The sequence below is a fragment of the Podarcis vaucheri genome (assembly GCF_965113315.1).
Source record: "Podarcis vaucheri genome assembly, chromosome: 8".
NCBI lineage: Eukaryota > Metazoa > Chordata > Lepidosauria > Squamata > Lacertidae > Podarcis > Podarcis vaucheri.
Genome location: NC_138766.1, coordinates 29,468,293 through 29,486,909, shown reverse-complemented (window position 1 = coordinate 29,486,909; position 18,617 = coordinate 29,468,293). Strand labels below are relative to the sequence as shown.

Here is an 18,617-nt window from a genome sequence, read left to right as displayed (position 1 = left end):
CTCCTTTCCCTTCCTCCCCCACAATAAACACTCTGTGAGGTGAGTGGGGCTGAGAGACTTCAAAGAAGTGTGACTAGCCCAAGGTCACCCAGCAGCTGCATGTGGAGGAGCGGAGAAGCGAACCCGGTTCCCCAGATTACGAGTCTACCGCTCTTAACCACTACACCATACTGGGATGAGGTAGGCTGGGAAATAAGAATATGAGGGGAAAACCAAGACGTAGTGCAGACCTATTTAATTTTTATCCCCCACCCACTTATATTTGCATCCTGCTTTTCTTCTTTCATTGATTCCAACCTGGTCACCCATCTAGGTCTCGAACCAGTTTCAGTAAGGGTGTGGGCCTCATGCACCTTCCGACTGGGGATGGGTGAAGAGGTTGCTGTTGGTTTTACTCCCTTTCTCATTTTTCCAATCTTAACTTCAGCTTCACACCTTTCTACATTACTTTGAATTCATCAGTTTTAGTGCGCATTCCTCCTACTAGGCAATTTTTTGCAAGCACATTTTTCCAAATGTGATGCATTTTGTCTGTTGTTTTCACTAACATTTGTGTCCTAATTCCTACTTTTCCCTAATATGCCTGCTTGTGGAACACATTTTTTGGTTGTAGGCTGACACTGCAAAATTCAGAAAGGTGTAGGTTCGCATTATAATGCAAAGAGGACCAACTCCCCGCCCCCTCCATTCCCACCCAGAGCAAGAGGGGTGGGGAGCAATGAAATGGATAGTGAACATTCTGTTGTTTTGAACAGAAATGTAAAAGCGATTTCAGTTCTGTACCTCTGGCTGAAAAAGCCAGATTGCTTTTAAACGTCCTTGGCTCACGTGAAGGATAAACCTGCCTCTCTCTCCTCTTTTCCCTTTTTCCAAGTCATCCGTGGCTCTACAGTGCTCTCGCCTCTCCTCTTCCATTCATCTTATTTTGCAAGAGATGCTCTGCTGAGTCAAAGCACTGAGCATGCCTTTCCTCCTTTACGTAGCAGTTGCATTTTTCACAAATGTCAATGATCTTGTATTTCTGCTCTTCTTCTCTTCTTCCTTTCTTAGCCATGCTTGAAAAAGCCCTAAGGGGGACAAATGAAAATTGAACCTGAGAAGAAAGCTAAGGGAAGGAAAAGGTGAAACATCTAAACAAAAAACAAAAAACCCTCTTTCTAATTTATTTATTTTTTTAAGGAAAAAAATGGCCAAAGGTTGCTGTTTAGGACTTGGTATTGCCATGAGATTATCATCACAATCCTATACCTCCTCCCAAGATGTAGGATTTCTGCTAATGACACATTGTGATATAATGAGCATTCCTAGAGAAGGGACCATATTTCATTGCTAGAATGAAAGTCTTCATAGTCTTGGCATTGCTACTTTGATGGATCAAGTATTTGTCAGTGTGGAAGACCTCTGTACACGAGGCTACACTCTGGCTGTGCAAAATCCAGAGGCTTGGAGACACACACACCTTCTCTGTATGAAGGCGAGCAAGAGGCATTATCATGGTTCAAGAAGACATTCTGGCCAGGCAAAAGCACCACTCAAGGAGGATGAAGAGCAGGGCTGGTGAGGAGTGTGTCTTGCAGAGGGGATATGGCCTAGAATGAGTCCTGAGGGGCCTAGAGGGACCCACATTTGGCCCCTGGGTCTGTGGTTCCCCAGTCCTGCTCCAAAGGGCCATCAGGTCTGCACCCACTTAGCAGCACTGCAGGATGAGGTGCTATCAGGGAGCTGAGATTGGCTCCAGGTTCTTGCAGAGCTTTATTAACCACGAAATTTGGGATCCCCTCCCAAGTTCCGTACCCATTTTGTACCGTGAACGTCATGCTTTGTACCACCCTGAAAACTGAGTAATATCACCATCATACCAAGATTTGTAGTTAACACCCCAAAATCCAACACTGCCAGATTCACTCCAAACTTTTGCAATAGTTTTGTACTACAAAACCACACATTTTGAGAATCAATCACTCTGTTGGGGAGGTGCTACAGAACATGGGGTTTGCGGTACAAAACTACTGCAAAATGTTTGGCACCAGTTTGGAGTAAATTGGACAATGGTGGGGTTTGGGGATGGGATACCTGTGACCCCGGGTTTGAGTATCAATTACTCCGTTTTGGGGGAGGGTACAAAACATGCAAGTGGCGCTATGGGTTAAACCACAGAGCCTAGGATTTGCCAATCAGAAGGTTGGCGATTCGAATCCCTGCAACGGAGTGAGCTCCCGTTGCTCGGTCCCTGCTCCTGCCAACCTAGCAGTTCGAAAGTCCGTCAAAGTGCAAGTAGATAAATAGGTACCGCTCCTGCGGGAAGATAAACGGCAGTTCCGTGCACTGCTCTGGTTCGCCAGAAGTGGCTTAGTCATGCTGGCCACATGACCCGGAAGCTGTATGCCAGCTCCCTCAGCCAATAAAGCGAGATGAGCGCCATAACCCCAGAGTCGGTCACGACTGGACCTAATGGTCAGGGGTCCCTTTACCTTTACAAAACATGAGGTTTGCAGAACAACTCATTTTTTAGAAAAAGGTACAAAACAAGTGCAAAACATTGGCACCAGTTTGGAGGGGATTCCAAATTTTGTAGTTCATAGTTAATAAAGCTTTCTCGTGGCACCCCTGATAGCAACCCCAAGTTTGCATTTGAGTAATGTGCAAAGTGGCCCTGAGACCCAGCCAGCAACTAATGCCAGAAATCGCCTTGCCTCCCATGGTTTCGACATCCTCTGGATTCCCATGCTACCCCTTTGTTAGTTTTGGCTCAAAATGCAAAGCACAATCCTTTAAAAGCTTCAATGCTGGAACATATTGAAGGCCTTGATGCACCAACCTGCGTTCCCAAGGACGTCTGAGTATCTCAACAAGTTCATGCCAGGTCTTATTTACTGGCCCAAAGCAGCTAAATGCCAGAAAACACGTCTCTGCTTTTGATTTGTCTGCAATCAATAACTGGATGCCTAAACTGTAGCTTTGATACATACAGCTAATCTGATTCCAAGTTGCAGGAGCTCAGCTCAGACACTATTGGGTTAGAGCGGACTCAGAAAGTTTCTCTTGCCCAGCTTGGCAGTTTATCATCAAGACGCCTAAAGAATATCGAAGAATTTGGCATCTGTCCCTCTCCCCCCCCCCATGGTCTCCTATTAGTAATTAGCGAAAATGAAACAAACTTTAAAAAAAATTAATCATTCTGCCTGCTCATCAGTTACACTCAAATATGTTTGCCGGTTCCCAAAAATCTTAATATGGGTGCCTTTTCAGCAGGGGTGCCAACCTGAATAAAATATTGTGGGGGCCCAGGTAGGCCCTGCCCCACATAACTGATCACATGGCTCCTATGCTTTGCAGAGTTAGTGAAGGAAATGTGAAATAGCTTGCAATGAAAGAAGCGAAAATTTACAGTGCGTTTTTAAAAGGCATGGCCAACTTTTTCTTTTCTTTTATGATGTTATACCAACATAGCTTCCAAACATAGTTTCCAAACATACCTATAGATGAATAAATAAAACAAATAACAAAGTGGAGCATATGTGTGGGAAGAAGAATTAGATCTCCCTCATTTTCTGCTTAACATTTGATGTGCCCTGAGAGACTGCTTTATTTTGATGGAAACCACACACACATAAAAAACATTTTGAAAAGAACATTGAATTTGGCATAGCTCCCTGTCACCATCTAGTGTCACATTTGTATATTACACTTTAAAGGTAAAGGTAAAGGGACCCCTGACCATTAGGTCCAGTTGTGACCGACTCTGGGGTTGCAGCGCTCATCTCGCTTTATAGGCTGAGGGAGCGTACAGCTTCCGGGTCATGTGGCCAGCATGACTAAGCCGCTTCTGGCGAACCAGAGCAGTGCATGGAAATGCCGTTTACCTTCCCGCCGGAGCGGTACCTATTTATCTACTTGCACTTTGATGTGCTTTGGAACTGCTAGGTTGGCAGGAGCAGGGACTAAGCAACGGGAGCTCACCCCGTTGAGGGGATTCAAACCGCCGACCTTCTGATCGGCAAGTCCTAGGCTCTGTGGTTTAACCCACAGTGCCACCCACGTCCCTATTACACTTTACAACATATTTAAAATGTTTTATTCGCAGCTGTATGGGTGAGTCCTTTATTTATGTTATTTGGATACTGATTAATTTCTGAAGTTTTTAAGCAATTACCTATATTTGATCCTGCTCTCTGGACACAGGCGATAGCAGGGTCTCTTTGGAGAAGATCAGAAATATAAAATGAAGCGAGGTGAGTTCCTGCTGATCTAAGATGGTAGAACGCACTTTACCACTTCACCATGCAGGGAGGAGGATCACATTTCTGAAAGTTTCCCTATGTAAAATAGACAACACCTCCTTGCAAGGAGAAAACCAGCACAGTAGAGAAATTATCCTCTAATGTGCTACCTTTCCTCTTACAGGGAGGTGTTTAAAACACACACACACACATACCCCACCTGCTTCCCTTTGTAATATAGACAACCTCTTCCTGCAAGGAGAAAATCAGCACAGTAGAGAAAATATCCCCTGATGTGCTACCTTTCCTCTTGCAGGGAAGTGTTTAAACACACGTGCCCCTCCTGCACCTTCAGTCTAAAGTGGCACAAACCACATTTTGCCCTCAGGATTCTTCCACCTTATTCTGCTGCACATGTAGACCAGGATCAGGGCAGGGTGGCAGGGGCAGAGTTTGAATTCTCATGGCACACAGAATGCCTGGCACTAAAGAAGAAGTTATGTGGGAGGAGAAATCTCTTCAGGGGCTTTCTTTATTTGGTTTTAAAGCAGCTGGGGGGGGGAGCTGATTTGGATGAAGGCCAAACGCTTTGCCCCCTCGTCTGATTCCCCAGCTTAAATCGAATATAATCTCACACACACCCTTGAAACTGCTATAGGATGGTCATGTTTCATTTAGAGAGGACTGACGGTCATCACTTTGAAGTGTGGTCAGAGGGTAGTCCTCTGTTTGAAAGACTGTCCAGTCCAGATCCAATTTTTAACATAAAGAAACAACAAAACGGAGAGCAGACAAGACTTTGAAGATGCCCATCAACATTTAGAGAATAAACTGTCCAAGTCACACAATCTGCTTAAACAGTATACCTTTACTCTTCAAGGCAAATTTCCACCCTCAAAGAATTATGGGCACTATAGCTCACTCCTCACAGAGTTACAAGTCCCAGAGGCCTTAACAAATTTATTATTATTATTATTATTATTATTATTATTATTATTATTATTATGGGTGGCTTCCAGTCAGTGCCGGGTTTATGTATAAGCTAAACAAGCTATAGTTTGGGGCCCCACTCTCATGGGGGGCCCCCCAAAATTATGAGTCTTTGTAAATTGTGTTTCTAAAGGAACTTTTGTCATTGCCAAATACCAATGTGTTTGCATTATTAAGTTTGTTATGAATAAAAAAAAATTTAAGTTAGGGTTTAATAATTATTTCACTATTAATATACTTCTTCTTAACTGTATTTCAGTTCAACAATTTCTTTGATAAAATACATATTTTGTTATGTGCAAATGGGCTTTAGATACCTATTAGGTCCATAAATTACCATATAGGATAAATTCAACACAAAAAACAGCAACAATTTGTTGTTGACAAAGGACAGCTGGACATATAAAGCATTGCTGTCAACTTTTCCCTTTTCTTGCGAGGAATCCTATTCAGAATAAGGGAATTTCCCTTTAAAAAAGGGAAACGTTGACAGCTATGATATAAAGGGCCCTGTTACCTTCAGTAGCTTAGGGCCTCATCAAACCTAAATCCGGTCCTGCTTCCAGCATGTTTCAGATGTCTCAGATGCATGTTTCAGATGTCTTCTAAAGGTTGTATAGTTATTTATCTCCTTGACATCTCATGGGAAGGCATTCCACAAGGTGGGTGCCACTACCGAGAAGACCCTCTGCCTGGTTCCCTGTAACCTCACTTCTCGCAGTCAGGGAACTGCCAGAAGGCCCTCGGCGCTGGACCTTAGTGTCTGGGCTGAGCGATGGGGGTGAAGACGCTCCTTCAAGCTCAGTGCATAACAGAAGATCAGCACCAACACTTTGAATTGTGCTTGGAAATATACTGGGACCCAGTGTAGGCCGTTCAGCACTAGTGTTATCTTGGTGGCTGCTCTCAGTCACCAGTCTAGCTGCCATATTCTGGATTAGTTGTAGTTTCTGAGTCACCTTCAAAGGTAGCCCCACATAGAGTGCATTGCAGTAGTCCAAGCAGGAGATAACCAATGTCTGGCGAGACAATACGCAGGCAGGTAGGGTCTCAGCCAGTGTACAAAATGGAGCTGGTAGACAGCAGAATTGACCTGCGCCTCCATGGACAGCTGTGAATCCAAAATGACTCCCAGGCTGAGCTTTATAGTGTGTATGCTGCCTTGTCTCAGATTTCCCTACTGTGGTGAGATGTGTTGTAAATTAGTACATGCACACTTCATGCAAAGCTATGTGGTCTTTTTTAGTGATGTGTAGGTGGGCAAGCTAAGTTGCTATTAGCCTTGGAAGGAAAAAACCTACAGGCAGTTCTTTCCCATTTCACACTTTAGATGGGGAGCAGGGGCAGTGTTTGTCCTGTTTCACCCCCTGACGTGAAGGAAGAAAGTACCACCCTGCCCACAGTGTCGCTGCCCTGCCCCTGTTGAAGTCTCCCTTACCTGGGTTGCACGTCGGCTCCTGAAAAACAGTGTACAATATCTCCCTGGGAACTGACCACTGCCCAAGGTGGCTCCCTCAACCTACCTCATGGACAGACCAACTGTGGGAGGGAGAGATTTGGGCTTGGGCTTTGACAGGAGGAACATGGATCAGATCTCCTGTGCTGTGGCTACAATCCAAACCTCCCCACCGCAGCCACTCGCCACATCAATCAGGTCTAATTTGATCCTTTTCCAGGTTTCTCCTGCAAAGTGAGATTGACAGCACTATTGACGCAGTGGGCTGTTTGCTTATCTCTGTGCTCCAACACACGCATGACCTTGCTGAGGTTTGGCACTGGCCAGATTTAGTGGCAATTCCAAAACTTTGGAAGAAACTCCCCACTGAAGCAAAGCTCTCCTCAACGTTATATTCCCAGCTCTTCCTCTAAGCCCATGAAGATCAGGAGGTGCAATTCACTGAGATCCATTGGCATGGTACCCATTGCTGTTTTATTCTCTTTTTTCCTGTTGTTTTATTTTCTGCTGACAAACATTTTGCATCAATGTTTTACCTTGTTTTAGAAATCTGTGTTGGTGTGTTTTGTTATGTTGTACACTGCCCTGTGACTGTGTGGTGGTGAGCGGTATAGAAATAACTGAAAATCAATCGATCAATATTGGTTCTCATCCATGAGTTGTCTAAAGTTTTGATTAAGTGATTGATTGATCTACTGAATAATTGATCTACTTATTAAAGCAGGAGTCATCAGCTTTTGGGGGCTGCTGGGCACATTTGGAATTTTGAGAAAGTGCCGTGGGCACCAGTAACAAAAAGGGCTGCCATGGAGGCATGGCATAACACAAAATAGCTTCTATGGGGTTGTGGCACAATGGCTGCCACATCTGAAATGGTGTGGGCTTGTCCCCATCAGCTGCACCATGCAGGGAAAGGCTCCTACATCAGCCACCAGCACACTCACTGACAAAGAGAAGTTCCTTGTGCTTCTCATCTATTCAGAATGGATGGAAGAGTCCAACCCAGGCACCCAAGGAAATGTGAACATGTTTAAGGGGGCATGTTCAGTGTAGGAAAGTCTGAGCTAGTGCAAACAGGAACTGAACAGGAAACACAAACAGACTCTTGTGCACTGTGGATTTTAGAGGGGATGTCATGGGTACCACTGGACAGTAGTCTTCAACTTTTTCAGGCGCAGGACTCACCTTTGACTCAAACATAAATATGGGGAGCCACTTCTCAATATTTTACCATATATTTGCATGTTGGTAGTGCTTCTGTTTCAACCCAGCCTGGATCAGGCCATGACCCACCCAACCCATCAACAGAAGACCATTGCTATAGGAGATGCTGGCAAGTCAGTTGAAGCTTGCAGAGTCAATCCCAGTTGATTTTAACCCACCCAAGTTATTGGGGTAGAGTGAGTTTAGCTAAACATATGATACTTAGGTTCTGCATGTTGGATAACAAATGGTCATTTTTGCTAAAGTCCTTTTCAGAATCTTCGTAAAGAAATGCTACAAAGAAATGTTACAACTTAGCATCATACCAAATTGCCTTTCATTAAAATCTCTTTCCAAGTATTGGCTGTTCTCTAATGGGTCTGGCCCATCAGCGTGTTCATGTAAAGGTCTTGCCAATTGCTTTGTTTTTCTTTTAAAAAGAGAACTTGTTATTGATTTGGAAATATTAATGCATACCGATAATATTTTTCCCAGCATAGAAGCAATTTCTTTCAGTACATTATATATCATATATGCAGAGCATTAACCGTTGGCCTGCCAACAATGCAGCCAGGTGGGAACTCTCTAAATTCAAAGCCTAAGTTTGTAAAGGAAAATATGGTTGATAAATGTAACATTTTCTAAAACAGGCACTCATGAAATCTGCGACTAGAGCATGGTATAAGGTTGAGATGCACTAAGTGCATGCCACATTTTTTATCAACTGATGGGTTCCTTAAATAAATAAAAAATATCTTTTTAAGAAAGCTAAAAAAAAAACCCAGAAACTTTGTTCTGGAAGGCAAATGGCAGGCCTACAAAACCTGCCATTTAGCCAGCCAGCCAGCAGGTTACTGCTTTAACCACTTGATTGTAGTTATAGACCAGGGTTTGGGAACTTTCTCAACCTGGTAGACTGAGATCTTTATCTTCACAAGCCCTGCAGGCCAAGTTTGGCAGATGGGTGCCAATCTCCTGACTTCATGTCAGGTGGCAACCGTGCCTTTGAAGTGCGTTTCCAAGTGATTTCTCTGGGAACTGCTCAGAAATGTACTACACAGTGAAGTTACACCTTTACCTGTCTCCCACACAATGACACGTATGATGTCAGGTGAAGAGCCAGGTGAGTGTTGTTTGGGGGAAATGGCCTCATGGGCACCTGTTTTATGGGTTTTTTAATTTTATATTTAAGGTAAAAAAAAAAAGCAGAAATGCCCCACACATGCAAAGTTCTTTCCAATCTAATCTGTCTTCTCTGCTGCTTCCAATAAATAGTAAACGAAGACCATTATCTGCCAGATCCATTAGTCAACAAGAGCCCGTTCTTCTATAAAGATCCTTTTAAGAGCTTCACAGCTCTGCCTTTTTAGAGCTTCATAGCTTGGAGAATTTTAGCAGTTTTCCTCAAGTGTTGAAGGAGTGGATATTCAGTAATTCCACAGAGGCCCAAGACTGTAACAACAGGGACATAATTTAATTTAGTTATTAGATGCCTCTTTTCTTCCTGGTAGTTATGTGCTACCCAAAGGGATAATATAACTGTTTCCCTGCTCCCCCCCAACCCTTCAAATTTAAAAAAAAGATTTTCTAAATATAGTTCCAGTTCCTCTCTTTTGTTTTGATTATTATTTATTGTTTCTAGACAATGGCTTTTGAGAGAGAGAGAGAGGGAGAGAGAGAATTACTGATTTAAAATGAAACATCTTTTTTGAGATCTATATGTCTCCAAGTGCATTCAGAAGCACTGTTAAGTACAGAAAGCATGACTTTATAATGAGCAGAGCTCAAGTACACACACACACACACAGGGGAGGGAGGGATGCTGGAGAGAGAGGGGGGGGGCTTTTGGATTGATTTGTTATGAGATTCCCTGAGCAGGCAAGATGCACTGCCATGGGTGAATCTGTCTCTTTGTCAGGCTGTGATCACATCTTGATACGAGGATGCTTCCTCTTCCTCTAGTCTACACGGAAAAGAACACTTGCACTACATTGTATTTAGAATAGAATCCACATGGGAGCGACCTGCTTTTGGAGGAGAGATTATATTTTGCTCGCTATTATTTCAGCTAACAGCTCACTCCTGTGCTATTCTGGCCCAGCCACCTGCTCAGAAAAACCCAGCATGCCGCTAAGTGTCACAGTACCCTAAATCAGAAGCCGAAACTCAGCCAAGTAGAATGCAGCAGCAAAGCACTAATGAGCTTGCCACGTAAGTTTATTTATTTGTGTGCAGAAATCTCAGCAACTGGTATTAGCGTAACAGCACACAGAGAATCTACAAAGCTGGCTAAATGCAGAACAGGGTTTCGTGTTTTGTTTTGTTTTTTTCCAAATCTATGAATATTCTTTGACATTTGGAAAGGAAACAATGCTCTATTTCTATATACAGTCTGGTGAATTATCATTTGCTAGCATGTACAAAAGGTCTGGTCTCAATATAGGCTAAAAATGCCTCCTCGAAAACAATGGATCAGACCAATTATTTGGGTGACGAAACATGTAACATTTTAAGTGTGCGTGGTGGCGGGGAGTTGAAAGTGACCCTGGAAACATGTTCCTTTTTCTGTCCTGTTTCAAATTCTGTGGGGAAGCCCTGGGTTTTTTGTGTGTGTAAGTTTTCAGCTTGACTTTGTTGCTGTTGTTGTTTAGTCGTTTCCGACTCTTCGTGACCCCATGGACCAGAGCACGTCAGGCACTCCTGTCTTCCACTTCCTCCCGCAGTTTGGTCAAACTCATACTGGTAGCTTCGAGAACACTGTCCAACCATCTCGTCCTCTGTCATCCCCTTCTTTTTGTGTCCTCAGTCTTTCCCAACATCAGGGTCTTTTCCAGGGAGTCTTCTCTTCTCATGAGGTGGCCAAAGTACTGGAGTCTCAGCTTCAGGATCTGTCCTTCCAGTGAGCACTCAGGGCTGATTTCCTTAAGAATGGAGAGGTTTGATCTTCTTGCAGTCCATGGGACTCTCAAGAGTCTCCTCCAGCACCATAATTCAAAAGCATCAATTCTTCGTCTTGACTAAGTAAAGTCAAATGTGGTGGCTGCCTATTGGCCCATATATGTCACATCACTAACTTCCCACTCACCCCAAATCCAAATTATTTACAAATATTTGTGATCCTGGCAAAAAGGAGAGCTAAAAAAATTATAGTCCCATAACACAACAGGTACTGCACCATAAAATGAACATTGGAAACTAGGACAGAAGTACTAGCACTGTAAACCCAGAAAATTAACAAAACAATCCTTAGATCCAAACGCACCCAAACAGGCATCTTTTCTTTTTTTTTAATAATAATTTTTATTACATTTTTTACAGAAATAACAAAGAGATCAAAAAGTAAGAAGAAAAAAAAAGACCAGAAAAAAAGGAAAAAGAAAAACACGACCATTTCGATAACTCATTTCAAATTTCCATTGGACTTCCCCCATCCCTCGCAGAATGCATTTCTTAACAATAAATTTATCAGCAAATTATATCCTTATTTCGTATGTTTCTTTCTATTTTCAATTACAGTTTAAATTTAAATCTCTTGATCAATATATACTCTGAGCAATATACCATAATATCGTTTTTACCCATTTAAACCTTGATTCTTTCATAAATCTTGTCAAATTTCATAAATAATTAAGTTTTGTTACTGGGGCTAGATTCCCAATCACACGACATCTTATGTTTCATATAACTTATAATACTTTTGCAAATAGTCTTTAAATTTTTTCCAGTCCTCCTCCATTGCTTCTTCTCCCAAGTCTCGAATCCTTGCAGTCATCTCGGCTAATTCCATGTAGTTCATCAGTTGCGTGTGCCAGTCCTCCAGTGTGGGCAAATCTTGGGTCTTCCAATGCTTAGCGATAAGAATTCTTGCTGCTGTTGTAGCGTACATAAAAAAAGTTCTATCCTTTTTAGACACCTTCTGGCCGACAATGCCCAGAAGGAAGGCCTCTGGTTTCTTGGGAAAAGTGTACTTAAACACCTTTTTTAACTCATTATAGATCATTTCCCAGAAGGCCTTCAGTCTTGGGCAGGTCCACCAGAGGTGAAAGAATGTTCCCTCAGCTTCCTTGCATTTCCAACATTTGTTATCGGACAAATGGTAAATCTTAGCTAGCTTAACCGGGGTCATGTACCACCTGTATACCATTTTCATAATGTTTTCTTTCAAAGCATTACATGCAGTAAACTTCATACCGGTGGTCCATAACCTTTCCCAGTCATCAGACATAATATTATAACCAATGTCCTGAGCCCATTTTATCATTGCTGATTTAACTGTCTCATCTTGAGTGTTCCATTTAAGCAGCAAGTTATACATTCTCGATAATAACTTGGTCTTTGGTTCAAGCAACTCTGTCTCAAGTTTCGATTTTTCCACCTGGAAACCTGTTTTTTTGTCTAGCTTAAAAACCTCATTAATTTGGGCATAATGCAGCCAATTTTGCACCTTATCCTTTAGTTTTTCAAAGCTCTGCAATCTCCAGTTACCTTCAATATTTTCTATTATTTCCCAATATTTCGGCCAATAAGCCTCCATATTGGTTGTTTTCCGAGCTTTGGCCTCTATTGGTGAGATCCACCTCGGAGTTTTGCTTTCCAATAAGTCTTTGTATTTTTTCCAGACCATATATATTGCTTTTCTGACAATATGGTTTTTAAACATTCCATATGATTTACCCTTGTCATACCACAAGTACGCATGCCAACCTAACGAATTGTTGAAGCCTTCCAGATCTAGGACATCAGTGTTTTCTAATAGAATCCAATCTTTCATCCAGCAGAAGGCTGCCGCTTCATAGTATAGCCTTAAGTCCGGCAGGGCAAACCCCCCTCTCTCTTTTGCATCAGTTAATATCTTAAACTTAATATCTTAAAGGCATCTTTTCTCAGCTCTACCTGGAAATACCAGAATTTGCATTTGAGATCTTTTGTACAAAAAGCGTGTGCTCTGCCACTGACCTGTCTCAGCACCTTTTGTGAGTGCAGGGCTGATCTATATGAGGGATGCACCCTGATTACACATGAAGATAACTAGGCTTCGGCTAATGGGATTTGTGTGGATGCATTTTCCAAAGCACTGAAAGGCAGATTGAAAGGCTGATCTAGAGAACAGAATACCTGCTACTGCGATCTTTTTGAAAGCGGATCATCTTGCCATGGAACTGCAGGCCCTTGGCACCCGTTTCAAAAAGACATCAGAGTAGGACAACCAGAAGGATGAGGAAAACATAAATGCAGCTTGTACAAAATGTCTTACTGGAAAGCACAGGTGGCTCTCTGAAAATAATCTCATTTCAGTTTTCTAGCACGTCCAGAACCTATATTGTAATAGCATTTGCACTTGCTGTAATTGAATCTAATATGATTTTGGAAGATTCAAAAGGGCATAATTACAATAATCAATACATCATAAAGTGGAATAAAAGCGTAAAGTAGAATTCTGATTCTCGAAAGGGGGGAGAGGTCTCATGAAACCTCAGCTCCACTTCCAAGCCTCTTTCCCCTTCCCTCCTACGGTGTTTCAAACTGGGATCACTTTACCCACTTACCGAGCAATCCTAAATCCTGGCTGGGAGCAGAAGGTGGAGTGGAATGGGGCATCTGCTGCCAGGATGCAGAATGGGATGGGTTTGGGTTCATTTTTCACAGGACCAGTCAATCCAAAACCACAAGCATTCCACCTCCACCCCATTTGGAAGTTTTCTGCTGGCTACTACCAAGTGGAAGAACCACAGGCAATAAATGCAACTAATAGACTACATGGAAATGGCGGAAATGACTGGCAGAATTCGAGACCAGGGAGAAGAGCTTGTGGAAGAAGATTGGAGGAAATTTAAAATTTATTTACAGAAACATTGTAAAATTTTTGAATGCTGATGACGTAAAATGTAAGAATAGGGCCAGCACTGACTTGCATCTTGATGAACTCTAATAATGTTGTCCTCTTCAACAAATGTGAATATAATCTGCATTTGGCAGCATTGTATCTCCAGGATTTGCCCTCTCAGATTGATTGACTGACTGACTGATTGATTGATTGATTGAGTGTGTGTTTGTGTGTAATGAATAGGTGCACAATACCAACTATATAAGTCTTTAGAAACTGTCTAAGATTGAATATCTTAACTCCTGAAATGTTTCCCCCCCCCCTTTAGTAGTATTTTCAAATCTTTAAAGGCCACTCACTCTTTCCTGCTTCCCTGGTGCAAAGGTAACAGAAACAGGTGAGCACTTTTGGAGAAGTCAGCTGTCTGAAAAGGCTACGCATGCCAGAGACTGGATCGCTGTCTTCTTTGTCTTGTGGTCATAAATTAGACGGGAGGGGAAGCCCAAAGGCAGACAGTAAAAGTGTATGTATGCATGAGGGATTTTGAGCACAGAAATGGCCGCATGTGTTAGATCAAGCAAACCTTTGCTCTCCCAATGCTCCCAGCTGCATTTAACACAAACCACTGAGCCTAGGGCTTGCCGATCGGAAGGCCGTGGTTCGAATCCCCGCAACAAGGTGAGCTCCCGTTGCTTGGTCCCTGCTCCTGCCAACCTAGCAGTTTGAAAGCACATCAAAGTGCAAGTAGATCAATAGATACCGCTCTGGCGGGTAGGTAAATGGTGTTTCCGTGCGCTGCTCTGGTTTCACCAGAAGCGGCTTTGTCATGCTGGCCACATGACCCGCAAGCTGTATGCCATCTCCCTTGGCCAATAAAGCAAGATGAGCGCCGCAACCCAGAGTTGTCCACAACTGGACTTAACGGTCAGGGGTCCCTTTACCTTTACCTAAATACAAAACGCTGTTGGAGAGTGGAGAGAGATGTTTGACCCTGAGAGGCCAAAGAGCTTCAGGTGGGTGTCTGAGCTCAGCCAAATATATGGTATGATTTGGGGGATTTGGAAATCTGCTTATGGGGGAGAGCGGGGGATCCTCCTCTATAAGTCCATTTGATTTCAATGCTCCACCCATCTTCTACCAGCCTGAACACTGGTTTGTATGTGGTTCCTGGTCACCGATGACTACCAGGCTAATGATTAAATACAGTGGTACCTCGGGTTACAGATGCTTCAGGTTACAGATGCTTCAGGTTACAGACACTTCAGGTTACAGACTCCGCTAACCCAAAAATAGTACCTCAGGTTAAGAACTTTGCTTCAGGATGAGAACAGAAATCGTGCAGTGGCAGCGCAGCAGCAGTGGGAGGCCCCATTAGCTAAAGTGGTACCTCAGGTTAAGAACAGTTTCAGGTTAAGAACGGATCTCCAGAACGAATTAAGTTCTTAACCTGAGGTACCACTGTACAAGGCTGTAGTAAGAACTAACTTGAACAGAATCCTGCAGCCTGTGAAGAAGTTTTCAAGGGAAAGCACTAAAGCAGGGGTGGAAAAGTAATGCATTCTGCTTTATGGTGTCCTTATTGATCCTGCCCGAAGATAATTTCTATCGGATCCCCGTGCTCATATTTCGCGATAAAGGCCTCATGTTGATAGGGAAATGAAGCTGTACTACTAAGTGGAAATGGGGCTTTGGTTACCTGGGCAAAATAAAACCCAGCCACGGCTTTCATTCACAACAAATGCCGCTCAACTAGCTGTGCTCTCTTTGTCTCCTGAGAGAGTATTTAAGTGCCACTGCCTTAACTCATTTACAATCCTGAAAGCTAAGCCAAGGGTAAAGCTTAAGGTAAGTTTTAAAAACCAACTATAGATTTAACTCCCCGTAGGTTAGCTATAAATTTAGTTCTTCGTGGTAGGATTTTTGTTCCTTCAAAAAGCAGGTAATAAGACTCTGAGGGCCAAAGCTGACGTGACAGGAAAGATCCATGAGCAAGATTTCCTGTGGGCCATTTTGTTAAAGTGAAAAGCAGCCATGGGGAGACCCAGAATCAGACGGAAGCCAGGATTGGTGCAGAGGGTGGGGAGGGCTTAACCCTTTCCAATCACACAGTTTCCCCAGCCAACTATATGTTTCCAGGATACTAAGTACTCCCCTTGCAGGCCAGTTAGAAGCTTGAGGGACTCATTTTGCTAATGGAAATGAAGTGGTGGCGGGGGGGGGGTGATTAAAACTCCTCCCCTACAGCCAGAGCCACAATCTTACCCACCCCTGCTTTTCCCTTTAAAGGGAGGAAAGTCTACTTTGTTCCTGAAACAAGTTTCAAGTGCTGCAAACTTTATAATACCACTGTATTATATATACACACAATACATTTAAAGCACATCCACACCTCAAGAATCATGGGAGCTATAGTTTATCTCCCATAGAGCTTCAGTTCCCAGCACCCTTAAACTACAGTTCCCAGGATTCTTGAGGGTGTATGTGCTTCACATGTGTGTGTTTATGTGTGTTTTCTCTAGAAAAAGAGGTGCTGGAACTTACCATGAAGACCTCACTCTTAGAATGGCAATGGCGCCCACCTGAGAGGTGCCAGAACTGAGTTCCAGTGAGTTACAACTGAAAAAAAGCCCTGTGTGGCAGTAGTGGTGTAGTTCAGGGGTCACCAACCTAGGGCCCATGGGCCGGAAGTTGCCCGCAGTGGTAGTTTGACCTGCCCACAAGCCGCCCCTGAACCGAGCCATCCGCTCACGCACTGCGCTAAACTGGCACAGCACGGCGTGGGGACTCACTTCTGTGTCACCAGAAATCTCGTCTACGCACACGCAGACTCCGGAAATCGCGGGCGCACTCACACGTGATCTGGCCCGTGGAGGGATCTCTGCGAGACCGATCTGGCCCAGGCAAGATAAACGCCTGGTGTAGTTAGTTTCAAACTCTGACTTTAACAGGTTTACGGAAGGAGTGAGGAACCTTTTGTCATGCTGAGGGCTGCTTTCTTGGAAATTTTTGAAGAGCCACATGCCAGTAACAGGTGGGGTCTGAGGTAATAGCAGGCAGAACACAAATGTACATTTCACCTTACTGCCAGCAGGCTGGTTTCGACGCACGCAAGCCCTCTCTATTCCTGCAAGGAATTATCAGAGTTCAAGGAGACATGTCAGCGAGGCAAAAATACATGGGGTGAGGAGTGTGGCCTGAGGAGAATCCCATGGGCGAAATAGTGAGTTTCTCCACTCCTACTTTATGGGAACACCCTTAATGGACAATGGGGCCAGATGGAAAGAAGATAAAGTCGCTACCAGAGAAGAGTGGAAAATTAAATTGTTGGACTATGCCAAAATGGCGAAATTGACCAGAAAGCTCAGGAACCAAGAAGACCAAAACTTTAATAAGGAATGGGAAATTTTTATAATTTATCTTGGAGACCACTGTAAACAGGTGAAAGCATTAGCATGATTGCAATAACACTTGTAATGTAACAGGTATTTTGGAGATAATGAAGAGAGATAGAGATAGATAGATGATAGATAGATGATAGATAGATAGATGATAGATAGATAGATAGATAGATAGATAGATAGATAGATAGATAGAGATGGAGCACAGAAAAAGATGCAGTAGAAAATATTTAAGAACAGAACCCATGGAGGGGAAGGTGCAAAGTCCAGAGATTCGGAGGAATCTCTTAATTGTGGATATGTGTTATTTTTATAATTTTATACTTGTAAAATCAAAGAAAAATTATGTTCAGACAGAATACAAAAAATAAAATAAAAATAAAACTATTTTTAAAAATGTGCAATGGGGCCTTCCCTGCTCTTTCTGTTGCGTGGGGCACTGGGTTTTGTCCCCAATGACACCACCACTCTGTAGCAGGAGCACTTAGTTCTATGTTTCGTCCTTCAAAGTAGCTTTCTCTAGTCAGAAGTAGTTCACCAGGTGGGACTGAGCTGCTAGTAAGTCGCTGCTGGTTACAGAGCGGGAGGAGGGAAGTAGCAGGAAGGTTGATGCAGGACAAACACACTGTGCATCATCTGGGCTTTATTACTTCGCCATTAAACCACTATCACAGAGTCTTAGGCATGGTTCTTCCATGACATTTTCTGAATTGTGTGTAAGTGGTAACTCCAGACACTTTTTGCTGGTGCCATATAACCAGGCAGCCATGATGGTTGCAATCGAGACGTGAAAAATATGCTGCATGGTTCTTAAGAAATGAACTCTCAACCGCACTGGGCTCATAGCTGTCAACTTATAGATTTGAAAACAAGGGACCAGCAGCCTTGAAAATAAGGGACCAGCAGCCAAAATAAGGGACCTGCAGCCTCACCTGTTCCAGGCACTCCAGTCTTCCTGTCCTCCTGCAGTCTGGTCAAACTCATGCTGGTAGCTTCGAGAACACTGTCCAAACAACTTTGTAACCAGAGGTTCAACTGAATAGAATCTGAATCACATGCACCACAAGGCCTATGCAGCCTCAACTTAAGATGGCTCCCCGGCCTGGCTTTGCACTGCAAAGTTTGCAGCAGCATGTGCAACAAAATGGCATCCAGCATTCAAAAAACCCCTCAGCTTGCATTAACTAGCCACACACAAGGCATGCAAGCTCTACTCCCCAGTCGTTCTTAGACTTCTTATTGGGTGAGCAACACAGCCAAGCAACACAGTTGGAGCCTCCCTCCTCCCTGGCCGGCAGGGAGGGAGGGAGAGGAGCTGCTTCCTTTGAAATTTAAGGGACATCATTTAAGGGACATTTAAGGGACATCCATCAATAAGGGACAGCAGCGGGACATGGCGCTGGAATAAGGGACTGTCCCTTCAAATAAGGGACACTTGACAGCTATGACTGGGCTGCTTCCCTCTGCTCAGTTTTCTGTGTATTTCCCCTCCTTTTCTCATTACCTCTTAACATTGTTTGCTTTTA

General features: G+C 43.4%; 1 long non-coding RNA gene across 1 annotated transcript; it reads right to left on the bottom strand.

Annotated features, from left to right (window-relative positions):
* Positions 1-769: 769 nt before the first annotated feature.
* LOC309538994 lies at positions 770-6,697 on the bottom strand. The gene is made up of 2 exons (XR_014222587.1): positions 6,649-6,697; positions 770-1,067 (listed from the first exon to the last, which is right to left on the bottom strand). It is a non-coding gene; the product is annotated as an uncharacterized lncRNA (long non-coding RNA).
* Between the last annotated feature and the right edge of the window lie 11,920 nt (positions 6,698-18,617).